Source organism: Onychomys torridus, chromosome 10, assembly GCF_903995425.1.
Source record: "Onychomys torridus chromosome 10, mOncTor1.1, whole genome shotgun sequence".
Lineage (NCBI taxonomy): Eukaryota > Metazoa > Chordata > Mammalia > Rodentia > Cricetidae > Onychomys > Onychomys torridus.
This window is the reverse complement of record NC_050452.1, coordinates 21,474,299-21,496,428: the sequence shown is the minus strand read 5'-3', so window position 1 is coordinate 21,496,428 and position 22,130 is coordinate 21,474,299. Positions and strand designations below refer to the sequence as shown.

The following is a 22,130-nucleotide window of genomic DNA, read 5'->3' as shown; positions in this document are numbered from 1 at the left end:
ACATACATGCAAGCAAAACATGTACACATAAAATAAAAATAAGTATTTTTAGAATGAAATTCAAGAAGCAAACAAGTGTTTGTTCTATATAAATTACCTAGGCTGTGGCATTCAGTCATACCTAGCAACAAAAGCAGACTAAAACACCCCCCACACCCAAGGTCTTCAAGTATCCTATAGTTTTCAGAATTTAAACCGTACTTCTCATTTTACCATGAGTCACACCACACAGCCTTGTACTTTATCCAAAAGCACAGTAAGGTTCACTGGCCAGACCCTTAGTTCTCCCACTGACCTTCATTTTAAGTTTACACCCACATGGAGAATGTGTGACTGTTAGATGTGGGCACTGGAGCCAGGCATGGTAGGCAGGCCTGGACTAGGCTGAGATAGGAGCTGTTGAGGTCAGCCTGGGATAGAGAATGAGTTACAGGCCAAGAAGAACTATTACGGAGACCACTCCTCACCATTACCACCACCACCACCACCACCACCACCACCACCACCACCACCACCACCACCACAAAAAAATAAAAGAGAACTGGTATCCACGTGATATGTGTGGTGAGTTTCATCTTCCCTAGGACAAGGAGGTTGGAAGAAAGGATGACAGATCTCTAGATGTGAGGGTGTCTGGGAGGACCTAGGGCCCGCTCACACTGGAGTGAGGAAGACGTCCGAGGCAGACAATCCTCTTCTGAGCACATATGGATTCAGCGTGGTGCCACACACATTGATCCCATGATACAGAAATTGCTCGCAATCTGAAATCTTTCACATTACAGCTACTGACAATTGTTTCTTAATTGATAACTATATAATTTCAGAGGATGATGCCAACAGGTAGAGACTATTTATTACACCATCTCCAACCCCCTAAGTCCAACCTGAGTTGGAGTACAGCAATGCTAACTTCATAAAATGTCCAACAACTTGATGTGCCACACAAGGTGCCTCCCATTGGGACTCACTACAAAGCACAAAGGAACATCTTCCATCATGTCTATCTGAGGGAATGAGGCAGGAAGGAGAGGCTCAGCCCAGCCCCATCCAATTCTAATCTAGTCCTAACATACTTCTGAACCATCATCTGTGGTTACAGAGAGTTCAATGCACTTGGATACCCCAAGCTCCAGTCCTGTGTGTGTTAGCTACTTGCATCCTGCTGGAAACCCAGCCCAGGCCTGGTTGCCTGCAAGCTGTGTTCGGTACTCAGCAGCTCCTAGAGACCAAACCAAAACCTTTTCAAAGATACCACCAGCCTCATGCTCCACATCAGCATGTGAAGGTTCTATACCTAGAACCACACAGGGAAGCTGCAGTCACCCCCCACCCCCCCCCCCGATACCCCTATCCTGAAGACATGCATGGTGAGGTCTTGCTCTGGCTGCCACTCTGTCCCCAGAAACTTCCTGGGGAAGACTGACCATGAGCCAGTGCTGGCAATGACCAGATCTCCCACAAGAGGCGTGCACAAGGCTTCCTGCCTCAGGTGGGAACTCAGGTTGGGCAGAGTCTCTCACCTGTCTGGCAGGTACTTAGCCCAATCATCACCATCCACAGGTGCAGGGAGAAGGAAGAGTGGGGGAGGTAAGGCAGGATCCACGGTGAAGGTCAAACCTGTGCCAGGCAGCCTTACCAAGGCCATCCTGCTCCAGCTGCTCCGTCCTTTACTGCATTCTCCCCTGTTCAGCTCCAGGGCTCATCCTGGCCCAACCGCTGTGGTCACCACTGTCTTCTTAGAAAATAACAGCTGTTACGTGCTGAGAAAGCACGTGGGAGCCAGGCTAGCCCAGAAACCCACAAACAAGATACAAAGAAAAAAACGTGATAAAGAATTTAATGTGAGCATCTGTAATTTATTTTAGGGGCTGGAGAGACAGCTCAGCAATTAAGTGTGCTTACTGCTCTCCCAGGACCTAAATTCAGTAGTGACATCAGGCAGCTTGAAACTGCCTGCAACTCTAGTTCCTAGGGAACCAATGTCTTCTTCTGGCCTCTACACATAGTGACACATAAACACCCACACCCACACCCACACTTTAAGAATAAATAACTTGCCGGGTGGTGGTGGCGCATGCCTTTAATCCCAGCACTCAGGAGGCAGAGCCAGGCGGATCTCTTTGAGTTCGAGGCCAGCCTGGGCTACCAAGTGAGTTCCAGGAAAGGCACAAAGCTACACAGGGAAACCCTGTCTCGAAAAAAAAAAAAAAAAAAAAAAAAGAATAAATAACTTTTTAAAGTAATTCAAACTGATTTCTTCTGTTAAAGGTGGTATTTCTTATCATCTGAAGCAGATGCAGCAACAGCAGCTTTCCAGCCGTAACTATAGACGCAGGTACCTCTCTCTCAAGAGAGGACAGTGACCCTGTGGGTCATGAGATTCTGTGGACACATCACAGGACCTGTGCATGCTACATATGTGTCAGGCAGGACAGGGGAACACAAGCCAGGTGGTAGGGAAACAAAGACATGCTGCTATAGGATAAACCACCTTCAAGGACACGGGCTCCACATGGGTCCATTAGGGCCCCTGTACCCCAAAGAATGCCCCTCTGGCCACACTGTTACCACCATTCCAAGGGTATGCCTAATCAAACCTCCCTTTAGGTTAGGAATCCACACAGAGCCTTGTAGGGAAAACAGCTGTTCCCAGACTGACCGCACAGTGCACAGTGTTCTGCAGTGTTGCCCCTAACATATAACAGCTGTAATCTAGCATCCTGTAGCTCAACATCTGAAGCGAATGCCCATTCACCAGGCACCCTGCTGTACCCCACATGCAAGGCCAGAGAGTGGCCACATCAACCGGCATGGCAGAGTGGAGAGACCCCAGTGACAATGGTGGCTTTTTCTGCAAGGTCAAACCATGGCTCCTTTCCCAGAAAGAAGGAGTCCAGATTCAGAAGTCTCACATTTGGTGCAGACCTAAGGGAGAGATGAGTACATCCCTTGTAGCAAGAGGAGGGTGGTGTGTACACAGGGAGGGTGGTGCTGGTGGTGGCGGCATTACAGCTACGCAGAAGGCCATGGGCAAGGCCCCAGGGAACTGTCACCAAAAGGTTTCCAGAGTCATCTTCACCAGAACCGCTTGTTGAACACCGTGTCAGACACCAGTTAGACACCAGGGCATACACGGGCGCACACATAGTCACCTAACATTCCCACAGCCCAACTGACCCAAGAATGAGGGCAGACAGAGCCCCACTCACTGAGGAGAAACTTGAGGCTGCCTAGGGCATCCCATCCTCCAGGAAGGGTAAGGCAGGCTAAGCCTGCTCACCAATGATCCTCTTTGGAGGTGAGGTCTGGGGATGTCACACACCCCAGGCCAGGCCCAAAAGGAGAGCGTGTGGATGCACAAGGCTTTGGCTTTGCTTTTGTCTATTGGCAGTGTTGTGTCCAATCAGAATCATGGGACCGTGACAGAATTCGGCACCAGGAGGCCCTGGATGTGATTATGTACCATCTCCCTACAACCTGGTAGCTGTAGGACCACGGGCAGAAACATGCATGAGCCCACATGGGCTCATATGCAGAATGAAACAAGGACTCCTTTGCCTACTGACCTATTCAAGGAACAAAGTAAAAAATGCCCAGCACTTGCCTGATCATACTATTGCAATGCAATTGTTTTCCCCTGGCTTCATGATATACTGGGATGTGCCCAACGTCTCCTTCCCCAGAAATGCTCAGGATAGGGTAAAACCAAGTTCAGAGTGAAAGTCCATGCTTATGTTCAGCCCATGGCCAGGGACCTTGCACCAGGAAGAATATAACAGCCATCAGCTCCCTGCCTCTACTAAAAGCACGAAACACCCATCATTACACAGGATCGGGCAACCTCTGACAGGTAGCCAAGGTCCTCACCATCAAAGAAAGGTAAGCACAGCATACCATCACATTTTGAGAGAGACCACACTGCCACATAATTTGTACAGAATATTGATGTTGTGACTGTTCTGGTTTATTTTTAGTTGCTATTATTGTGTCAACCTCACAAGTTATCTATAACAACAACAAAAAACAAACAAACCAACAAAAAAACAGTGTATGTTTTTCTGCAATCCCAAGTATCATGGGTCTTGAAACACACCCCAGGGGAGAGATACCTTTATGACTTTGACACTAGATTACCATTGCATCTAAGGACACCAACATCCATGCAGAGCCATGGCTGCCAGGCAAGCTGTGTCTTGGTGGATGCTCAATGCCCTTCTTCAAATAGAACATTCAGGTGTCCTAAGGGCTTCTGTGACAAGTGGTGTTCAGAGACCACCTAGCAGTGCAAATGACACAGCAGCCAGGCCAGGTAGGTAGCCACAAGGGCTGCAGCAGAGCCAAGAGGACGGTGCACCTCACCATGCTCTTTACCTATGCCAGCCCCTGGTGGACTGAGTCCCGTCCAACCCTGGGTATCATCAATGCAGAGTTGTCCAGGACCATACCCTCCCCTCCCAATGACTCTGCCCTCAGGACAAGCACTACATCAATTTCTGGCTGAAGGAGCAAAGGACCCAGGCACAGAGGATTGGAAACAGCAGAATGAGTGTGAAGAACTATTCCTGCAGAGTTGCTATGGGGTCAGAGTCTGCATCTGGAGCTGTGTGACCCAGGACGCGTGTCTTACCATCTATGTACCTCAGGCTCCTTGTCCCTAAAATTAGGTTATTAAGTAACGACAACCATCTTCTCAAGTGAAGTCCTTCCTACAAGAATCAAAGCAGTGTGGCCTGCTGCACCCTCCCACCGGTGCCTGGCACAGAATACATAAATCCAGGACTGCTGTCTCCAGTAAGGATTTCGCTAAGAATGTATCGGTGCCCTGGAAAAACAGAGGGACTCTAGAAAAAGTCTCAGTGGCCAGGTACCCTCCTGGGAGGGGAAGGCTGAGGAGTGACAGCAGGGCCTTCAAAGGAGTCTTGGAAGGGTACACTCAACTGACAGGGAATTCATTAGGAAGCAGCTCACCTACAGCACACAACCTGCACAGGGCAGTTAAAGATGATGTGTTCTAGTTAATGCCTGTGCACACTTCCAGTAAAGCATCTTTCTTCACAGGTGAATGTCCTGCTGCCACAGGGTAAAGAGCAGACACTCAGTAAGGCCACCAAGGTACCAGTGAGCTGTCCCCGAGCGTAGTACCCAGTCATTCTGTGCTGCTACCTCAATTCTCTGCTTCTCCTACCCCAGGGCCTTTGCACACACTGTGCATAGACTCGTATGCTCTAAATCCACAAATCCAAGTTTTACTGCTAACTCCAAGAACTCTTTGAGGTTTCATCTCTTCAGCCATATAACAAAATCTTCACAACAAAGGGGTGCTTGGTCTCCCTGTCCTAACAAGTCAGGGTTTTGTTTGTTTCTTCTCATTTACCATAGTCGTTTCTTACACTGACTGTAGCTACACGGAAATGCTGTGTGGATCTGTGGATCTGTATGTGTCTGTGTGTATATGGATGTCTATGTGTATACATATGTGTGTGTGTCTGTGTGTGTGTGTGTGTGTGTGTGTGTGTGTGTGTGTGTGTGTGTCTGTGTATAGAATCCAGAACCTCGCACATATTAAGCACTTTCCACCACCGAGTCACACATCCCCTCACCCCAACTGTGTAAATTCCTTTCTGCACACTGCACTTGCATGCTGACATTGCAGAGGCATTGAATGTGGTCCCCTGTGGCCTCTCAGCCTTTGGCCAGTACACCTCATCAGCCCACCATACACACAGGACCTGTGAAAGAAAGAAGAAATGGACACAGACCCCAATGTGTCCAGCCACAGACCCCAATGTGCCCAGCCATTCTAAGTGGCATGAGGACTGCTTTCACATTTCAGCACTGGACATCACGCAGCTCAACAGAGCTGCATGACTCAGGTCAGTATGCTGAGGCTACTGGGGGCTGGCTGCAGGTTCCCCACCCTCAATCAGGCTGCCTCAGGACTATTTACTATCCTCCTTGGTGACTGTCTCCCTATGCAGTGCAGTATCCTGGAACATAGGTCATGGTCCCTCTCCAATATGCTAGCCAAAGAGGCACCAACCAGGGCAGATACAGCGGATTCTGTCAGAGCCAATAAAGGCTCAGGACAGCCAGGACCTGCTATGTCTTCCCCACATAGTTAGGGAGAAGACAAAAAGTCCTCTGCTTGATGCATGGAAGGATATCTGGACTGGGCTTGAGTGGGCAGCAAATAGCACATCCTGTGTCACCGGAGTCTGCACTGTCCCCAACAATCCAGCCGGCACAGACAACAGGCAGTGTGCATGGCTCTGTGAGAAGGAACAATGGCAGCAATGGCCAAGAGTACCAGGAAGCTGGCTACACAGCTGGTGACCCGGCACAGACCACAGTGTTGGGCTGGGGGTGGGGAGAATTACTCAGTGTCTGCGCTGAGACACTTCACCACCCCACAGCTGCTCTGCCTCCCTAGCAAGGGCAGGAACCAGCCTTTCCCAAAGGCCCCAGCTGCACTCAGAATTAAGGCACCCCCTTTCTGCCTCCCTCTATGCAAGACACAGGAAGTGGGGGTGGGGGGCAAGCTTTGGAAGCCAAAGGGCTATTTGAAGCCGGCTGTCCTATTTAACTAGCCTCCGGACCTGGTGGAAAGCACTCCCTCTGTGTGAACTGGTTCCTTCATTTGTTAAGAAAGGTAGAACCACCTTGTTAACATTAAATAAGGGAAATCACAAGAGGCTGTGGGGTGCTAAGTGCACAATACCCCTATTAGCATAAATAGTAATTAAGCATGAGCTACAGACCCAGACATTTCACTCGCACGCCCATCAGGTACCGAGATCCTGAGATGCATTTACCCGTATCAGGTCTGGTGGTCTAGTGGACGTTCACTGGTAATCTAGCACAAGTTCACTAGGCAGATAGATCGGCCTTGACCTCAGTCTCCCCTTCCGAGGGAGCAGGGCGAGGGATGATTTTAGGTTCCACTGCCAATTAGACTCTCATTTCTATTTTCAGGAGAACCCAAGAAGAGAGTTAACAGAATTGGCCAGCTTCATTTTCTCCCTCAGTAGTCTTAACATGAGCAGCAGCGGTAGAAACTACCAGATAAAGGGCACTCCTTCAGATGCTCAGCTTTGTCTCTGAGTTCAACTCCCAGAAGCAGCTTGCTGAGATTACATGTATGATCATTTGTTGCCCATTACTGCCAGTGAGCTGGCCACAGCCAAAGGCTAGGCTTGTCTACAGCCATATGGAACAGCAGTGCAGAGGAAGGCACACACGTGTGGAGGAGGCCAGTGCTGGCCAGGGAGACAGAGATGGGCGCATACATAAGACAACATGATGGTCCACATTCTCTCTGCACTGAATAACCTGGGGCTGGGGTACGGCTGGCAGAGGAGGGGATAGCCAAGGACGAGGAACTTACTGTGCTCAGTTGTGGAACCACGGGGCTACTTCTCCTTCCTGAAACCGCTACTCTGAATGGCGTCACTTCTGGCTCCTCCTGCCACTCAGCCAATGCCCCTCTTCCAACTAAAGCCTCTGTCCTGAGCCTAGGGAAGGACACCAGCGTGGCCAGCAGGCAAGAGGGCCCGGCAAGTGTGGGAGGCTCCAGAACCTCAGCCAGGAGCTGTGGGCAAGTGTGTGAGGCGAGCACGCATGCTTGCACACTGGCAAGGACGCTGTGAGCCTGAGGCTGTGGGCCAGCCTGCCAAGGGCCTACAGAACAAGATCAGTGCTGACTGGCCAGAGCCGGCAGACCAGGAAGGGTTGCCTGTTGGTTTGTGAGCACTGTGTGCCAGCCTTAGGAGGTGGGGCTAACTGTGTCCTTCTGTAGAGCCCCTCAGAACAGCCTACAGAGGATCCCCTTTCCTAAGGTACAGAGGCAGTGCTCCCCTGGAGAAAACTTTGCTGGAAGTCTCTTGGAGGACCTAACAGAGCCTGGTTGGCACCTGTCTGCCTCCCAACTGGCTTTGCTGATTCTCTTCTCCTTCCTTGGCCTCTGCTCCACCATACTCCAAACAGAACTGGAGAGGGCTCATCAATACGATCCATCAAAAATTTTTAAAATAAACACAAGCCAAGAAAATCTTCAGAAAACCAGGGTCAGAGACCAGGTGGTCAGAACAGAAAGAAAAGTCCTTCTGAAGCTCGGCTCAGGGCAGGTACATGCTCTACTCGTCCCCAGTTGCCTGCAGGCCAGAACACAAAGGGAGATCTTGGCCAGGCACACAGAGCTCGGTGACAGCTGGGACTTTAAAGGCCAAGCAAGGTTTGATCTATCACCTGGCTAAGAGCAAGACAGCAATCAGCCAGGTTGTCCTTGTCTGAGGCCGTCAGAAGTGCCGCGGTCAGAAGTGCCACGGCAGCTGTTCAAACGACTTTTTATGGCAGGGTCAGTCACATCCCATAAGCCGACAGTGAGGGTTGTGTGTTTATTTCATAACTAATCTCCATGCACTACTGTTCTGCTTTAGAATTTCATGGGGAAATGAAACACTTCACACAGAAACATGACAGGGAAGAGAAAGGGATGGGCATCCTCATAGGCTCTAAGGCACTGGATCTGCTTCCAGGGCAGAGGGGAGACAGGGGTGCTGAGCTAAGGTGAGCTGGGGGCCCCCACCCCTTCCTTCAAGCATGAGGCAGAAAGAACAGCAGGGGCTTGGACTTAAATAGGACCATCTGTTCCTCTTACCAGCCACATTGTCAGACTGGGCAACAACAGGACACTGACTCCCCACAGTATCTATGTTCACCTCTGGGAGCTGGGTCCAATCCCAGCAGCCTCAATGGCAGCAAAGCCCAGGACATGGGAATGACAGCCAAAGGGTGCCTGACAGCCTAAGCATGGGTTGCTAAGTGTCCCATGGGACTAGAGCCCCAGGACTGCCACCAACCTTGCCACAGAAAAACCATTCCCGTCTTTGGTCCTTTCCTTGGTTTCTCCAATGATGAAACACTTAAGGTGTTCCATGGGGCTACAGACAGGGTGGTATATAGTCCTAAGGACTCAGAGACTGCACCTCCCAAACGCCATCAAAACCTGATGAAAGGGGCAGGGAGGTGGCTCCATCAGTCAGGTGCTGTGTAAGCAAGAAGACTGGAGGTCAGGGGATCTGGGGCTTGCTGGCCACCCTCTGCAGACAAACTGGTGATCTCTGGGCTCAAAGAGAGACATCTGAAGAATAAGGCAGAGCAATAGAGAAAGACGCCCAACACCAACTTCTGGTCTGCTGCACATGCATGCTTACAAAACGTGTGTGTGTGTGTGTGTGTGTGTGTGTGTGTGTGTGTGTGTGTGTGTACGTGTGTACATATACAAAGAGAGGGTGAGAGAGAGAGAGAATGCATTCGAGCAAGCCTGGCACAAAATGACAGTTGGCAAAGAATAAGTTCTAGAATTCCAGTCGGGGGACAATAGCTAGTGAACAGTTCACATTTATTATGCACCAGAAACAAAGGAACCTCAAAGAAGTGTCCCCACTACAGTGACAGGCAGGCAGAAGCGGTCAGGAGGTGCATCACCCACAGCAGGACAATGCGCAGAACAGGCAAATGCAACCATTTGCTTGAGAAGGTAGAGAACATCTATCTAGGTACCAGGGTGTGGATTCTGCTGTGGTAGGCAGGAGTGGGCAGCCTGTGCTGGGTCCTCTCTCCAGTGGGTTATTGAGAGAAGCATCCTGTCCTGTTGCCTAGGTGGCCCATCACCCTAACATATATAGCCCAGCTCCATAGGCAAAAAAGCAGGCATCCTACTGTGGACAGCCTCCCAATCCCCAGCCAGCAGACACGGGTCCTACCTGTATGACATCAGAGCTAAGGACTGGGGTGGGATAAACACAAGCATACAGGTAAGAGGCCTGAAGTCACTGGCAAACACAGCCCGAAGATGCTGGCCAGACCTACGGCTAGCTCCTGGACACAGGATTCACAGAGGGATGGTGGCTGCAAAGCAGATGCAGCCCTCCAGGCACCACAAGCTATTCTGAAAGACTCCGAGGACCCACTGTGTGTGTGTGTGGCGGTGTGGAGGACACTACTCACATGGCAGGGATTCCTGTGCCACTGGAAGAAGGGACTGCCCAGGTAGCATTGACAGACTGCACAGGCAGCCATACACATTGGCTAGCACCACACGGTCCCCTCTGCCAAGAACAGGGCAGCAGAGATGTAGAACAGAAGGAATGAATTCTACCCAGGCAGACAGCACAGCCTTGCTTTAGGCCAGGCTAGAACAACCGTACTTAGCGGGATGACCCAGCAAGACCACCCACTGCGCACGCTGAGGCACTGGGACTTTTACTCTACGCCAGGCACAAAATAAAACCAAGCTGTGTAGGCTTCTAGCTATACTAGGGGAAGGGGTCCACTGAGGCGGGGACCACCGGGCGCATCCTTCCTGTTCTTCCTACCTGCTCAGACCCCTTCCTGCTTCCTGCTTATCTTGCATGTCTCTTGGTCACTGCCCCTTTCTGTATATCTCTGCTCTCCTCGACCTTTGCTTCAATACGGACCCAGAAAAACAAGGCCAAGTGATCATGAACACTCTGATACTGAGCCCAAACAAGCTTTCACTGCTTTAATCTGATATTCTCAGTATCTGTCAGAGTGAAGAAAACTGACTGAAAAGACAGTCTCTTAATTTCCTAAGAGCCATCTTTCCCTTCCCCTATCAACACCTCCTTTCTTTAAAAAAATTTCCATCTCGTCTTTTTACCCTTTCCATCACATGACAAAACCCGAGGAAAGCAAGATTGGTGTGGGCTCTTAGTTTCCGGTGGGGGAGTGGGGGGGGTGCTTGGCTGGCTCTCCTGTTGGTGGTGGGGCACGGCATCATGGGAAATGGCCTGGTGGAACAAGGCCCACTTCATAACAGCAGAGAGAGGGATCAAGGGTAAGACACTCTTCCAAGGTACACACCCACCCACCGCCACCCAGTGACTTACTCCCTCCAACTAGACCCCAGCTAGTTTCTACCACCTCCCCATAACGTTGCTAAGTTGGGGCTATATCATCAATGGATTAACACATTGATTACTCTGAAGCACTTGTGAGCAGCCACTTCCCCCAAAGCCTTGCTTCCGACCTCTGCACTGAAAGCCTTCTACACATGGGGACGCCACAGCGTGCATGTGTGTGCAAGCCACAGCGATGAGTATCTCTTCTGAGATGTGCAAGCTGAGTTCAATATCTTTCCTCTGCACGCTCCCCGGAGATGCGTGCTAACAAATGCCAACTACAGACTCTGAGAGAGAAGGAAGAGGCTGATTCTGAAATAACTGTGATGCTACAACATGGAGTCGGAATGCAGAAAGGACAAAGTGAGTGCACGCTCTGCTCGAGACTGATCAGCCATCTGTTCTCGGGACAGTCCCTCCTGCCCCAACATGGCCTCCATGACCGATAGCTGCCTCTCCCTGCATTTGCTCTCCTCCCCTCTCCCCACTCACTTACCACTTCCCCAAGACACTTCTAAAAACCCACTATCATCACGGCCTTCTGCCACTCAAGAACCCAAGAGGGTTCCTTATGTATAAACTTCAGATTAGCTCCACTTCTCAGATGTGCCAGCTCCTGCACACTTCATCCGACTCCAAGGGGTGTGCCCTCCAACTAGTCATCACCACGACAGCATGCCTGCACAGCAGCATGTGAGAGTGGATAGACCACCAGTGAGGAAAGGCATGGAAGCAAAAGTCAAGGCCCTTACCCAGCTCTATCTCTAAGGACAGGCTCATCCAGGCGGCCCCTTGTCCACCCCCCAGTGTTATTCTACAAAGAACAACACTGACCCTAAGTTATCCCAGAAGAACCCTACACTTGCCCCATGCATCACACAGCAGAAACTCCTGTGGAGACACACTATGAGTCTCCTGACCAGTATTACTCTCGCGTCCCACAAGAGCTGCCTCTGGCCCACACGATGCTCTGGCAATAAGCATCAAGCCAAGTCTCCTCCAAACAATCACAGGAGATGTTACAGGTCAAGTCCTGCAGAATCCTGATAGATATCAGAAACATGTCTTCCCAGATCAGCCTGGAAATCAGCACAAATGAATCTCACAACAAAACAGTATCAACATGTGACAGTTACAGATCATATCACAGGCACGTCTACTCAATTCCTCTCTGAAAATATGCCTTTTGGACGGTCAAGGTTAGCAGAGCCAACTGTTCCCTAACCCATCACCACCACCATTGTCTCCCCCGACACACAAGGCGGCAGGAAAGGTGACTTTAAACACGGTTCTGGTTATGTCCTCTGTATTCGGGGGCATAAATCTCGAGCTGTCTCAAGCGTTTGAGGCCCACAAGACGTATTAGTGATGACTCAGGTAGATCAATATTCCTCACCCTTCCGGAAAGGACCACTTCCCAGTACAAATTTGTTCTGAAATTAAGCTACCATGGCAAACTAGGACGATACTGGCGGCATCCACTGAGATGAGGATCTACAGAAGGTAACCACAGATAACAGTCTTCTGCAGCGTGAGCATATGGTCACTCTCCTCCCCAACACCATCCAGAGTCAGGAGCTCTCTCTACCAAGTTTACCTCCACTCCCCATAGAGCCATCTAGGTTCCCAGTGGCCAGTGCAAAGCCCCCGTCAGAGCCTGTGAGAGCTTTTTGAAAGCCCCACCCACACCCACACACCCTTCCACGCTCCAAGGTGGCTTAGCCACATGGGATGGATTCTCCTATCTTTACATACATTCATTTAGGAGTCAAGGAACACTGGGTACACAAGTCAATCAATTTTCTTCTTCAGTGAAAATTTTTATTGATATATATATATGTATATTGTCTGTGTGAGTATGTACTATGTGTCTGAGATTATCCACAGATGCCAGACGGAGGCATCAGATGCCCCGCACATGTAGTTACAGGTGGTTGTGAGCCGTCCCATGTAGGTATTAAGAGACTGAACTCAGGTCCTTTGAGAGAATAGCATACACTCTTAACCACTGAGCCATCTCTCCATCCACTGTAATTTACTTTTTTTTACTTTTACAACAAGAGCGGATTATGTAGCCAAGGCTGGCCTGGAACGTACTGTGTCGCTCGGGCTTACAAGGCAGTTTTTAAACACTGTATGGTATTCAGTGGTCCAGCTTGAGCAAGCCTTGTGTCTAAATTCAGTCTCATCTCTGATTCCCCACTCTTGTGAATGATGCTGAGGGGAATGTTCTACAGGGTGAAATATGTGCCATCCTTGCAGCTGTGCAGGAGAAACAGCTGAAGGTGCTGCCTGTTGAGACTCACTGCAAAGACTTCTCTCCTGTTGAAGGTTCTGTGATATCTAGGACCAGGTAGACAGACCCCATGAAGGGAAAAAAAAAAAAAAAAAAAAAGCTTCCAAATGGGGCAGAATGACTCTGTAGGAGCATCTAATCCCTTTTTCTATGGAGAACTATCAAGACAAAATGAAAGGGACCCAAAGTCCCTGCGTAACAATCAGATGAAGACAGGATCGGAGAGGCAGAACCTCCCACTCTTCCAAATATGTAACATCTATACTCACTCCTGTGGTAGTGCTCAGACCCAATATGGTCTGTGCCAATAGAATGTATTTAAGTTACGTCCCATCACCAGGGTACCACTTTAGACCTTTACATAAATCTTAGTACCAGGCACCACAGGCACTCACAAAGTATTTTTAAACTTAGGGAGAGAGCATTTGCTTATCCCATTAGTACCCTCTATGATTAAGATAATAATTCTACACATACCCTGGCCCTGGAGACAGGCAAAGTCTGATCCCGATGGCTAAGGCCAAAATAGTCCCTTAAATATTCCAACCTTGAAGTCCTAACCCCAGGAACTAGGAATTTGACTTCAATTTGAAGAACTGAAATGGGGTTATCAGGGTGGTGTCTTAATCCAAGCTCACTGGTGTCCATTAAAAATGAGATTATGTCAGAGAGACACACACAGGGATGAGGACACATTGTGTGCAAGCCAAGAAAAGAAACTGCAAAAGGAAGGAATCTGTTTATATATCCAGCTCCAATATCCAAATATCAGAACCTGTTCATATACCAAGCTCTGATATCCAAACATCAGAACCTGTTCATGTACCGAGCTCTGATATCCAAATACCAGACAGTGGGGGGAAAACCTGCTTATTATTTAGGTCACACACCTTTAGTACTTGATTACTGCAACCCAATTTGATGAAGACATCACCTTTAAAGTATATGAAATCCTTTAAAGTATATGAAATAAAGCAGTCATTTGGAAAGTGAGCAAACAAGCAGAGTACTCTCTGGCTACTCCCACCATGATCAGAGGAAGCTTGATACACTATATCTCTCAACCTTGTCTCCTACTCTGTCCTCTTCTGCGGAGATGTCCTGGGCAGCTGGACCAGACCTCTGGCTTAGTGCATGTTGAAGAAACATCCCCTTATCCCCATGAACAGCTCCGCTTTCCTTCGTGAACACTGCTCGGGGAAGCAGCTCATAGGAGCATCTCACTGGTGGAGTTCTGAAGGTCTGCCAGATCTCGGAAACACTGAGACGAGGACAGACATGGGGGACACTGGATCTCTCACTACTGTGAGCTCTTCCCCCAGCCCGTCACCTCCAAACCAGTGACTTGGGGTCTCTCTACTCTAATGGCCCCCACAGAAAGTTCTGGGTAATGAATCAGATAACAAAGTGACTACAGTCGCCTTCAGAGAGAGCTGGTATATAGAGCAACTCGCATCACCTGCTAGTCTCCACACTTACGCACACAGCTGACTGTGCACAGCCCAGTGCATTTCCCACATCTGGGATACGGCCCCACAGGGTGGGGAGGGAGGTAGTATACGTAAAACCTCAGGTAGCACCTTCCAGATGGGCAGACAGATGTCAAATGAGAACTCAGAGGGCTGCCTTGGCTGGAGGACTCACAAAACCACTCAGACGTTCCTTTCAGTTCATTCTGTTATTAGCGAGAATAAAACTCTAACCCCAGGCTCCCAGAACCAAATAAGTGAAGTCACCCCCAAATGGCCTCTCTAGGACTCCAGCTGGTCAGTAACCTGTGGGTTACCCTATTAATTCTCCCAGACAAGTGCTATAGCCTAGCTCCACACCAGAGCCAACCAGAGGGACCCTCTAATTTCCTGTTGGCTTAGAAACTCACCAGGACCTGGGATCCTAGCTTTTAAGTTCTGGGTATCAAACTCAAGTCCTCATGCTCACATAGAAGGCCTCACATATTGTAAGGCCTCCTTCCAGACTCAAGGGTCAAATGCCCAGGTGCTGAAACCTCCTAAATAATGAAAGTTAACAGTGGCCCAGAAAGCCACAGTGGGAGATCCTGAAGGAAATCAACCAATAGCGAGGGGCCCTGGATTCTCCAGACTAGCCTGAGCTCTGTGCTGGTTTGTACTATCCTCTTCTGGCCTTGTTTACAGGAAGTACAGGCCCCCACCTGAAGCCCACCAAAGATCCCAGTTAACTCCACCCAAATGAACTGCATCCCACACCTGCATGGATGTTACCACATCAACCAGAAACATCTTAGTACAATTTGACAAGATCAGGACTTTAAACAGAGAGCGAGAAACAGCATTCTGAAAGGTAATTCCTCGATGTCATAGGAAAAATCTCTCCAGTACTTGACCTTCCGTCCCAGTTTTGTTCAATTTTGTTCTTGTATCTGTTTAAATGAGGAGCCAAAAACAGCCTTGTGACGTGGATTTAATGCGTCTCTTTGGTTCCCTAACAAAATGGGTCCTTTCTCTTCTTTTTCTAATACGTGTTTAAAAGACCAGTGTCGGGGCTGGAGAGATGGTTCAGCAGTTGAAAGCACTGGTTTCTCTTCTAGAGAACCTGGGTGTGGGTCCCAGCACCCACATGGTGGCTCACACCATCTGTAACTCCAGTTCCAGGGGGATCCAGTGCCCTCTCCTGGCCTTTGTGGGGACCAGCGATGCATGTGGTGTACTACACACATGCAGGCAAAGCACAGCTTAAGACAAAAATAAACAAATCTTTAAAAACCGGGGTTCTTTTCACCCAAGTAGATTGTCCCAACTCCAGATGCAGCTGACCCTCTGGCACTATCTCCCAGATCACTCAACTCCCCCCCCACGGCCCCCATTTCCTGTCAGCTGCTCAGGGACCTGAGCTGGATCTGATTCTGGTTCCATTTCTGGTAAGAGCACAGCAGGGGTGGTGTGGTCTTCCTCTGAGGCAACACATGACCTGCAGCCCACTGCCTCTTTGTGCTAGTGCAGGCCACTCAGGAGCAAGGCTGAGACCCAGAATCCCTCTAGCAATAGAACCTTCCCTTCATCCTTTCCTTGGAAACCTCAAGACACAATCCTACAAGAAAGGAGGGGTAGTGAGGGTATAGCTCTCAAGGGCCAAGGCCCTAGGCGTAGTCCCAAGGACAGAAGGGAAAAAGTTAAATGATTGATTACTTTTCTTTATCAATTTTGTTTGTTTGTTTGTTTGTCTCTGAGACAGGGTTTTTCTGTTTAACAGTCCTGGCTGTCCTGGAACTTATTCTGTAGATCAGGCTGGCCTCAAACCCAGAGAACTGCTTGCCTCGGCCTCCCAAGTACTGGGATTAAAGGCGTGTGTCACCACCACCCAGCTCTTTATCAATGGTTAAAATGAGTTTCCAGCATCATCCAAAATTAAGTAAAGAGTACTGCTGTTATTTAAGTAATAATATTTTTAAAGCCAGCTATATAGACAAAAATTGTGTACCAACCTAAAGTAATAAAGATAATCACTGTTTCTACCTGGGTCCAGAACCAACTGGTCCCGCTGAAGACCCCAAGCCTGCCATCCTGAGCCTGCTCTCTGGGAACAGTTCTTTCTAGAAAGACAGTCCACAAACAGCCCCACATTTCCGAGGCTGGTGAAAAGATGCAGGTGGGGAGAGCCATCACCACCATGCTGGGAAACAAAGCCCTAGATGTATGCACGTTTTGCTCAAATGTAAAGCATCCATGGAATTAAACATTCCATTGCACACAAATCTCCTTATTCTTCCTTTATAACTGAGCCTCTAAAAAAAATGATAGTTTCCAGTAAAGCACTAAGCAACTTTTCTTTTCCACAGAAGTCTTTGCTAGTCATGCAGGGGAAGTTCTCAGGGTACTAGGGGAACACAGTTATGACAGCGTATGCCGATTAGCTGCAAGCTCCAGGCTTCCAAAACACAGCGGCTAGATGCAGCAGGAAGCACTCAGGGGTGTTCTCGGTGAGCCAGGAAACTTCAGGCACCTGCTTCTCCGAATAGACTCTTATCATAGGAGATCACAAGACACGGTGGTCTACACCCCAACACATGAAGGAAGCAGAGTGGAAAAACAGCCACCAGAGCCACATGTCAGTGAGGAAGGAGCTTGTGGTCAGCTCCTGCCTCTCTGACTGGCCGTTGATATAAATTCAGGGGGCAGGGCTTGCTATCTTACTGGACACCCCTCTTTAAGGTAAAATGCCCTCAGACTATTGAAATACTAAGCCAAGAGATGCCCCACCTGGCCAGGGGTTTACAACGTCACCAAGCCACATACTAACAGCTTTCCAGTTCAGGGAATAAAAATTAAGTAAAGGGTCCAACAGAACTTGACGGCAAGGCCCTATGGCTGAAGACACCACACACTTTAGTTATTGGACATGGAGAAATGAAGTAGGCTCCTGACAAGAAGCGTCTTTCCTGCTGGCTAGCTTTTGCGGTACTGAAGGGTATATGTAGGCTTCTGGGGACCGAAAGTCATCAGTAGTCTTACCCAACTGAGACGCCTGGGAGCTACAATAATGACTCTGATGAGGCAAATCTGCCTGTGGATGCAACAGTAACAGGAATGTTACTTTTACTTTCTAGAGTCAAGACCTACACTATAGGCAGAAAGACACACCTGGTACTGGAAATCTGGCCAAGAGGCTGTGGCTAGGAGCTCCTGGGCCCCAGAGGAGAACTTAGTATTATTCTGCTAAAATAGGCATACCTAACCAAACTGCCTCTAAATTTCCGAACTCTCTACCCATAGATCAGTGCAGCTCTCAGACCTCATCGGAGGAGTGTCTGTGCAGTGGACAGTGCTTAACACAGAAACTCACAATGGATGAAAATTCAATGGCATTGTCAGCCACAGGTGAGATATCTTTCTCTCCTTCCACCAAGGCTCGAGAACCATTACAGAAGGGGCGGGGGTGGGAAGATTATAAAAGCCAAGGTGCTGGAGAGGTCTGGAGCAAGAAACAGTATCTTCTGGACATAACTGGAACCCTCCATTCATGACCTCACAGCAGCTGTGGTTGCCTGTACAAGTCCTGTACAAGATCAAGCCAGTCCACATTCCAACCTAGGAGTAGAAAGCAGTACATGAGCCCCATCTCTGATGGAGGAGCTACAGACAGCTGATGACTTCTGGGTGAGGAGAGCCATGTGTTTTTAAGAGTATGGCCTCTGATAGGTTGCCCATGCGCCAGTGCATGGCCCCACACATAGGAGTATATGTATGGGTAACACAAATTGAACTTTATGGATTTATCATTACTTAAAAATAATGAAGGGCTGGGGATTTAGCTCAGTGGTAGAGTGCTTGCCTAGCAAGCACAAGGCCCTGGGTTCGATCCTCAGCTCCAAAAGAAAAAAGAAAAAGTGATAATGGTAATAAGATAATGGTAACTGAGTTTGAAGAGGACAGGGAGGTGGGGATAGATATGGAAAGAGTTGAGGGAGGGGAAAGTTGAAAATGGTCAAAATACATTGTATGAAATTCTCAATAATTAATAAAGATGTTTTCTAAAGGTTTAATGGGGGTGGGGGAGCAAATAAGCATTTGATTACACTCAGTAGTTATAGTTCCTTCCTTCAATGATCACACATGGCCACTGTCTTCAATTGTCCCCCACATTAACATGCACGGCCATGACAAAAAGAAAGAAATCCCATTTGGCCAACTTGTCTGGCTCACTGCAGGGTGAACTAGCCACCAGATTTGGCAGCATTCCCGTCACTCAAATCCCTGCTTCCTGTGAGTCCTTCAGAAAGAGGCTGGCTATAGTACCATGGGGATTCGGGTCAATATTTAAGAGGAAGCGGCTTTAGAACTGGCCCCCAGGGAAGGAGAGGAGAGGAGGGGTAGAGGGCCGGAGACAAGGGCTGTCACCCTGCCAGCCTCCCTTCTCACTTTACAGTGAGTCCAGGGAGGTCTACCAGCCTCAGATCTACACAGTGAGCAGACAGGATGGGAGAACCCAGCAATCATCTCAAGTGTAACCAGGGCTTGCAGCCCAGTGTGGGCATTTAATCATTAGCTAAGGCTTTGTGCTCCCCTTGTGCGTAAACTGACACCACCAAAGGTCAACATGTTCTGGCCGTGTCTCACAATCCCTCCACCTGCAGAGGTGGGACAACAGCTCAAAGCAAGAAGCAACCTGGCTTTCAAATGCAATGCGGATGACAAAGGCAGCCAGCCGGCATTTGGGAGGCTGGCATTGTTGGGTGCTGTTTGTTGGGGGGTTTTCCATTTCCCAGTAGGATCTGTGCTGAGACTTGTAGCTCCCAGCTACAGATGACAGCACAGGCTGCCAGGAAGCTCTTCTCTGGGGCTGCCTTTCCCAGAAACTCTCGCCGTTGGACACAGTCGAAAGATGGATGTTATTCTAGGTGTGGGAGGGGATGGTGAAATCAAAGAAATGGAAGGATCAAAGTCTGGCTTCTGACGGGGTAGGAGGAGCCACAGACTTCCCAAAGATCTGTGCCTCCAGGGTCACAGCATTTTTGGATCCTTTAGAGGAGAGCTGAAACTAGACGCTGGTAGGCAAAGGTCTGAGCTCAAGTCAGGCATCCCAGGGAACCAGCTATAAACATTAGCCTGGTTCTGGCTGGCCTACCAGGATCCTGTTCACTCCATCACCACTAGCTAGATAGGAACCTCTGGTGAGATGTCTCTGCAGTCCTTCCCTGAAGATCCTGGGAGAAAACAGGTGTCACCGTCCTGCCCAATGCCCCTGGACAGGTCATAGCCAAAGGCTGCATCTCAGTTTCCATGGACTACCTATCAATACTGCACCTGGCCTGTGCAGAGCCTCTATGACTCCATGCCCACTACAGGCTATTCCTGGCAAGGCCATGTCACTGTACTGCAGTCAAAGTGGCTTTCTCTCCAATCTGTCCATAGTTGCCTAGGACTAAGCAATTTAACAATGTCTCCTAGAGTATTGGCTTCCTGAGGCTACTAGAACAAGAACCCCATACTGCACATCCTAAAAACCACAGGCATTTATTTCCCCCCCACATATGGGACTAGAAATGAGAGACTGAGGGGTCAGCAGAGCCGCTCAGATCTCAAGACTGGTCCTGCCTCTTGTACCTTAACATGACCACTGCATCCCTGGGATCTTGTAGACCCATCACTTCTATCTCTGCCGCCAGCTTCACATAGCCTTTGCTCTGCTGTGGTGGTTTGAATAGGTATGGCCTCTATAGAGTCATGTGTGTGAATGCTTGGCCCATAGGAAGTGGCACTATTAGGAGGTGTGGCCTTGTTGGAGGAAGTGTGTCATGTCACTATGGGAATAAGCTTTGAGGTCTCATTTGCTCAAGCTATGCCCACTGTGATACAGTCTCCTTCTGCTGCTTGAGGATCAAGATGTAGAACTCTCAGCTCCGTCTCCAGCACCATGTCTGCCTGCACAGTGCAATGCTTCTCACCATGATGACAATGGACTAAACCTCTGAAACTGTAAGCAAGTCCCAGTTAAATGTTTCCCTTTACATAAGTTTCTGTGGTCATGGTGTCTCTTCACAGCAATAGAAACCCTAACCTGCATATTTCCCTGTGTGGATGTACCTGCATGTCCACATTCCCTGAGTTAACAGGTCTGAGGTAGGTGTGACTATTAGGGAACCATCACTTTGAGTTGTCCCTATACCCTCTAACTTCCTAACAAGAGCTAAGGTATTTATAGAGACATATGCGCCTCCCTCTGGCTATTAAACTATTGGGTCAATGGAATTAGATGTCAGAATTAGGAATTTTTCTAGGAATCTCATACTAGAAGAAACATCTGTAGTCAGGTGTCAACCAGAGGAGAAGCTGGTCTCACAGAGATTTCACATGGTTCTGACTACTTGTAGAAGAAACTGGATGGGCTGAAGAGATGGCTCAGAGGTTAAGAGCATTGGCTGTTCTTCCAGAGGTCCTGAATTCAATTCCCAGCAACCACATGGTGGCTCACAACCATCTGTAATGGGATCTGGTGCCCTCTTCTGGCATGCAGGCGAACACTGTATACATAATAAATAAATAAATCTTAAGAAAGAAAGAAAGAAAGAAAGAAAGAAAGAAAGAAAGAAAGAAAGAAAGAAAGAAAGAAAGAAAGAAAGGGAAAGGGAAGGGAAGAGAAGAGAAGAAAAGAAAAGAAAAGAAAAGAAACTGGAGCCCAGACAAAGGCAGGTCAGTGATGGGCAGGACCACACCTTGACCAAGACTGCTTAGTTATGCAAACCTCTTGCCCTCTGTTTAAGGCCTCATGCCAGGTCCAAGAAGACAGACTCGGCCATCACTGAACCTATTGATTTGTTTCTCTCCCCTGTGTGGTCCACACTGGGAAATAAATCTCCTCCCTGCTTTTCAGCATGACTTCTTTCTTTAACTGGCTTATTGAGGACCAGCGGCTGAACCTAAGTTGTTAGGGCTGCCAGGGACCCGACTCAGACTAGAACTTCTCCAGCAACACCAGTATAGAGGTGTCCTCTGGAGCCCAGAAGCAGGAGGATACCAGCCACTGGTTCTTTCCACCACACACATTTCCTTACGTGAAAGGCAGGGTGTGAATTTGATTGGGAGGGGCAACTGTGGGCTCACCCCTCATCACCAACATACACCTTGTCTCTTCAAGTCGGTCCTTCAAGGCAGTGAAAACGAAGCTGAGAAGATGAGCAAGTGAGAGGAATACAGGACTATGGCTCTAAACCCTGCCCACCCACAGCCGTTCATACTTTAATAGTGATGAGGACATCCGGGCTTCCCTGAAACCTATGGGATGAAGTAGGAGCTAAGAAAGCAGCCAGTAAATAAGTGATGAATTATTACATCAGTCAGCACAGAGAGCTAGTCTGCTCTGTGCTGCCCTCAAGGAGCTAGCTACCCGACAGCACAGATTGGAACAATCCTGGGGACAGCGAGTCCTTCCTAACT

At 48.9% G+C, this 22,130-nt stretch overlaps 1 protein-coding gene across 3 annotated transcripts in view; it reads right to left on the bottom strand.

Moving 5' to 3' along the window:
* Tns3 (tensin 3) overlaps window positions 1–22,130 on the bottom strand; it is a 239,156-nt gene that overhangs the window by 127,975 nt on the left and 89,051 nt on the right. The window contains exon 1 of one of the 3 annotated variants that reach the window (XM_036200397.1): window positions 7,388–7,407. The exons of the other annotated variants lie outside the window; for them this stretch is intronic. The gene's annotated coding sequence lies outside the window, so the exon portion shown is untranslated. Of the gene's footprint in view, window positions 1–7,387; window positions 7,408–22,130 lie in introns of those variants that run through there. 3 annotated transcript variants of the gene reach the window in all.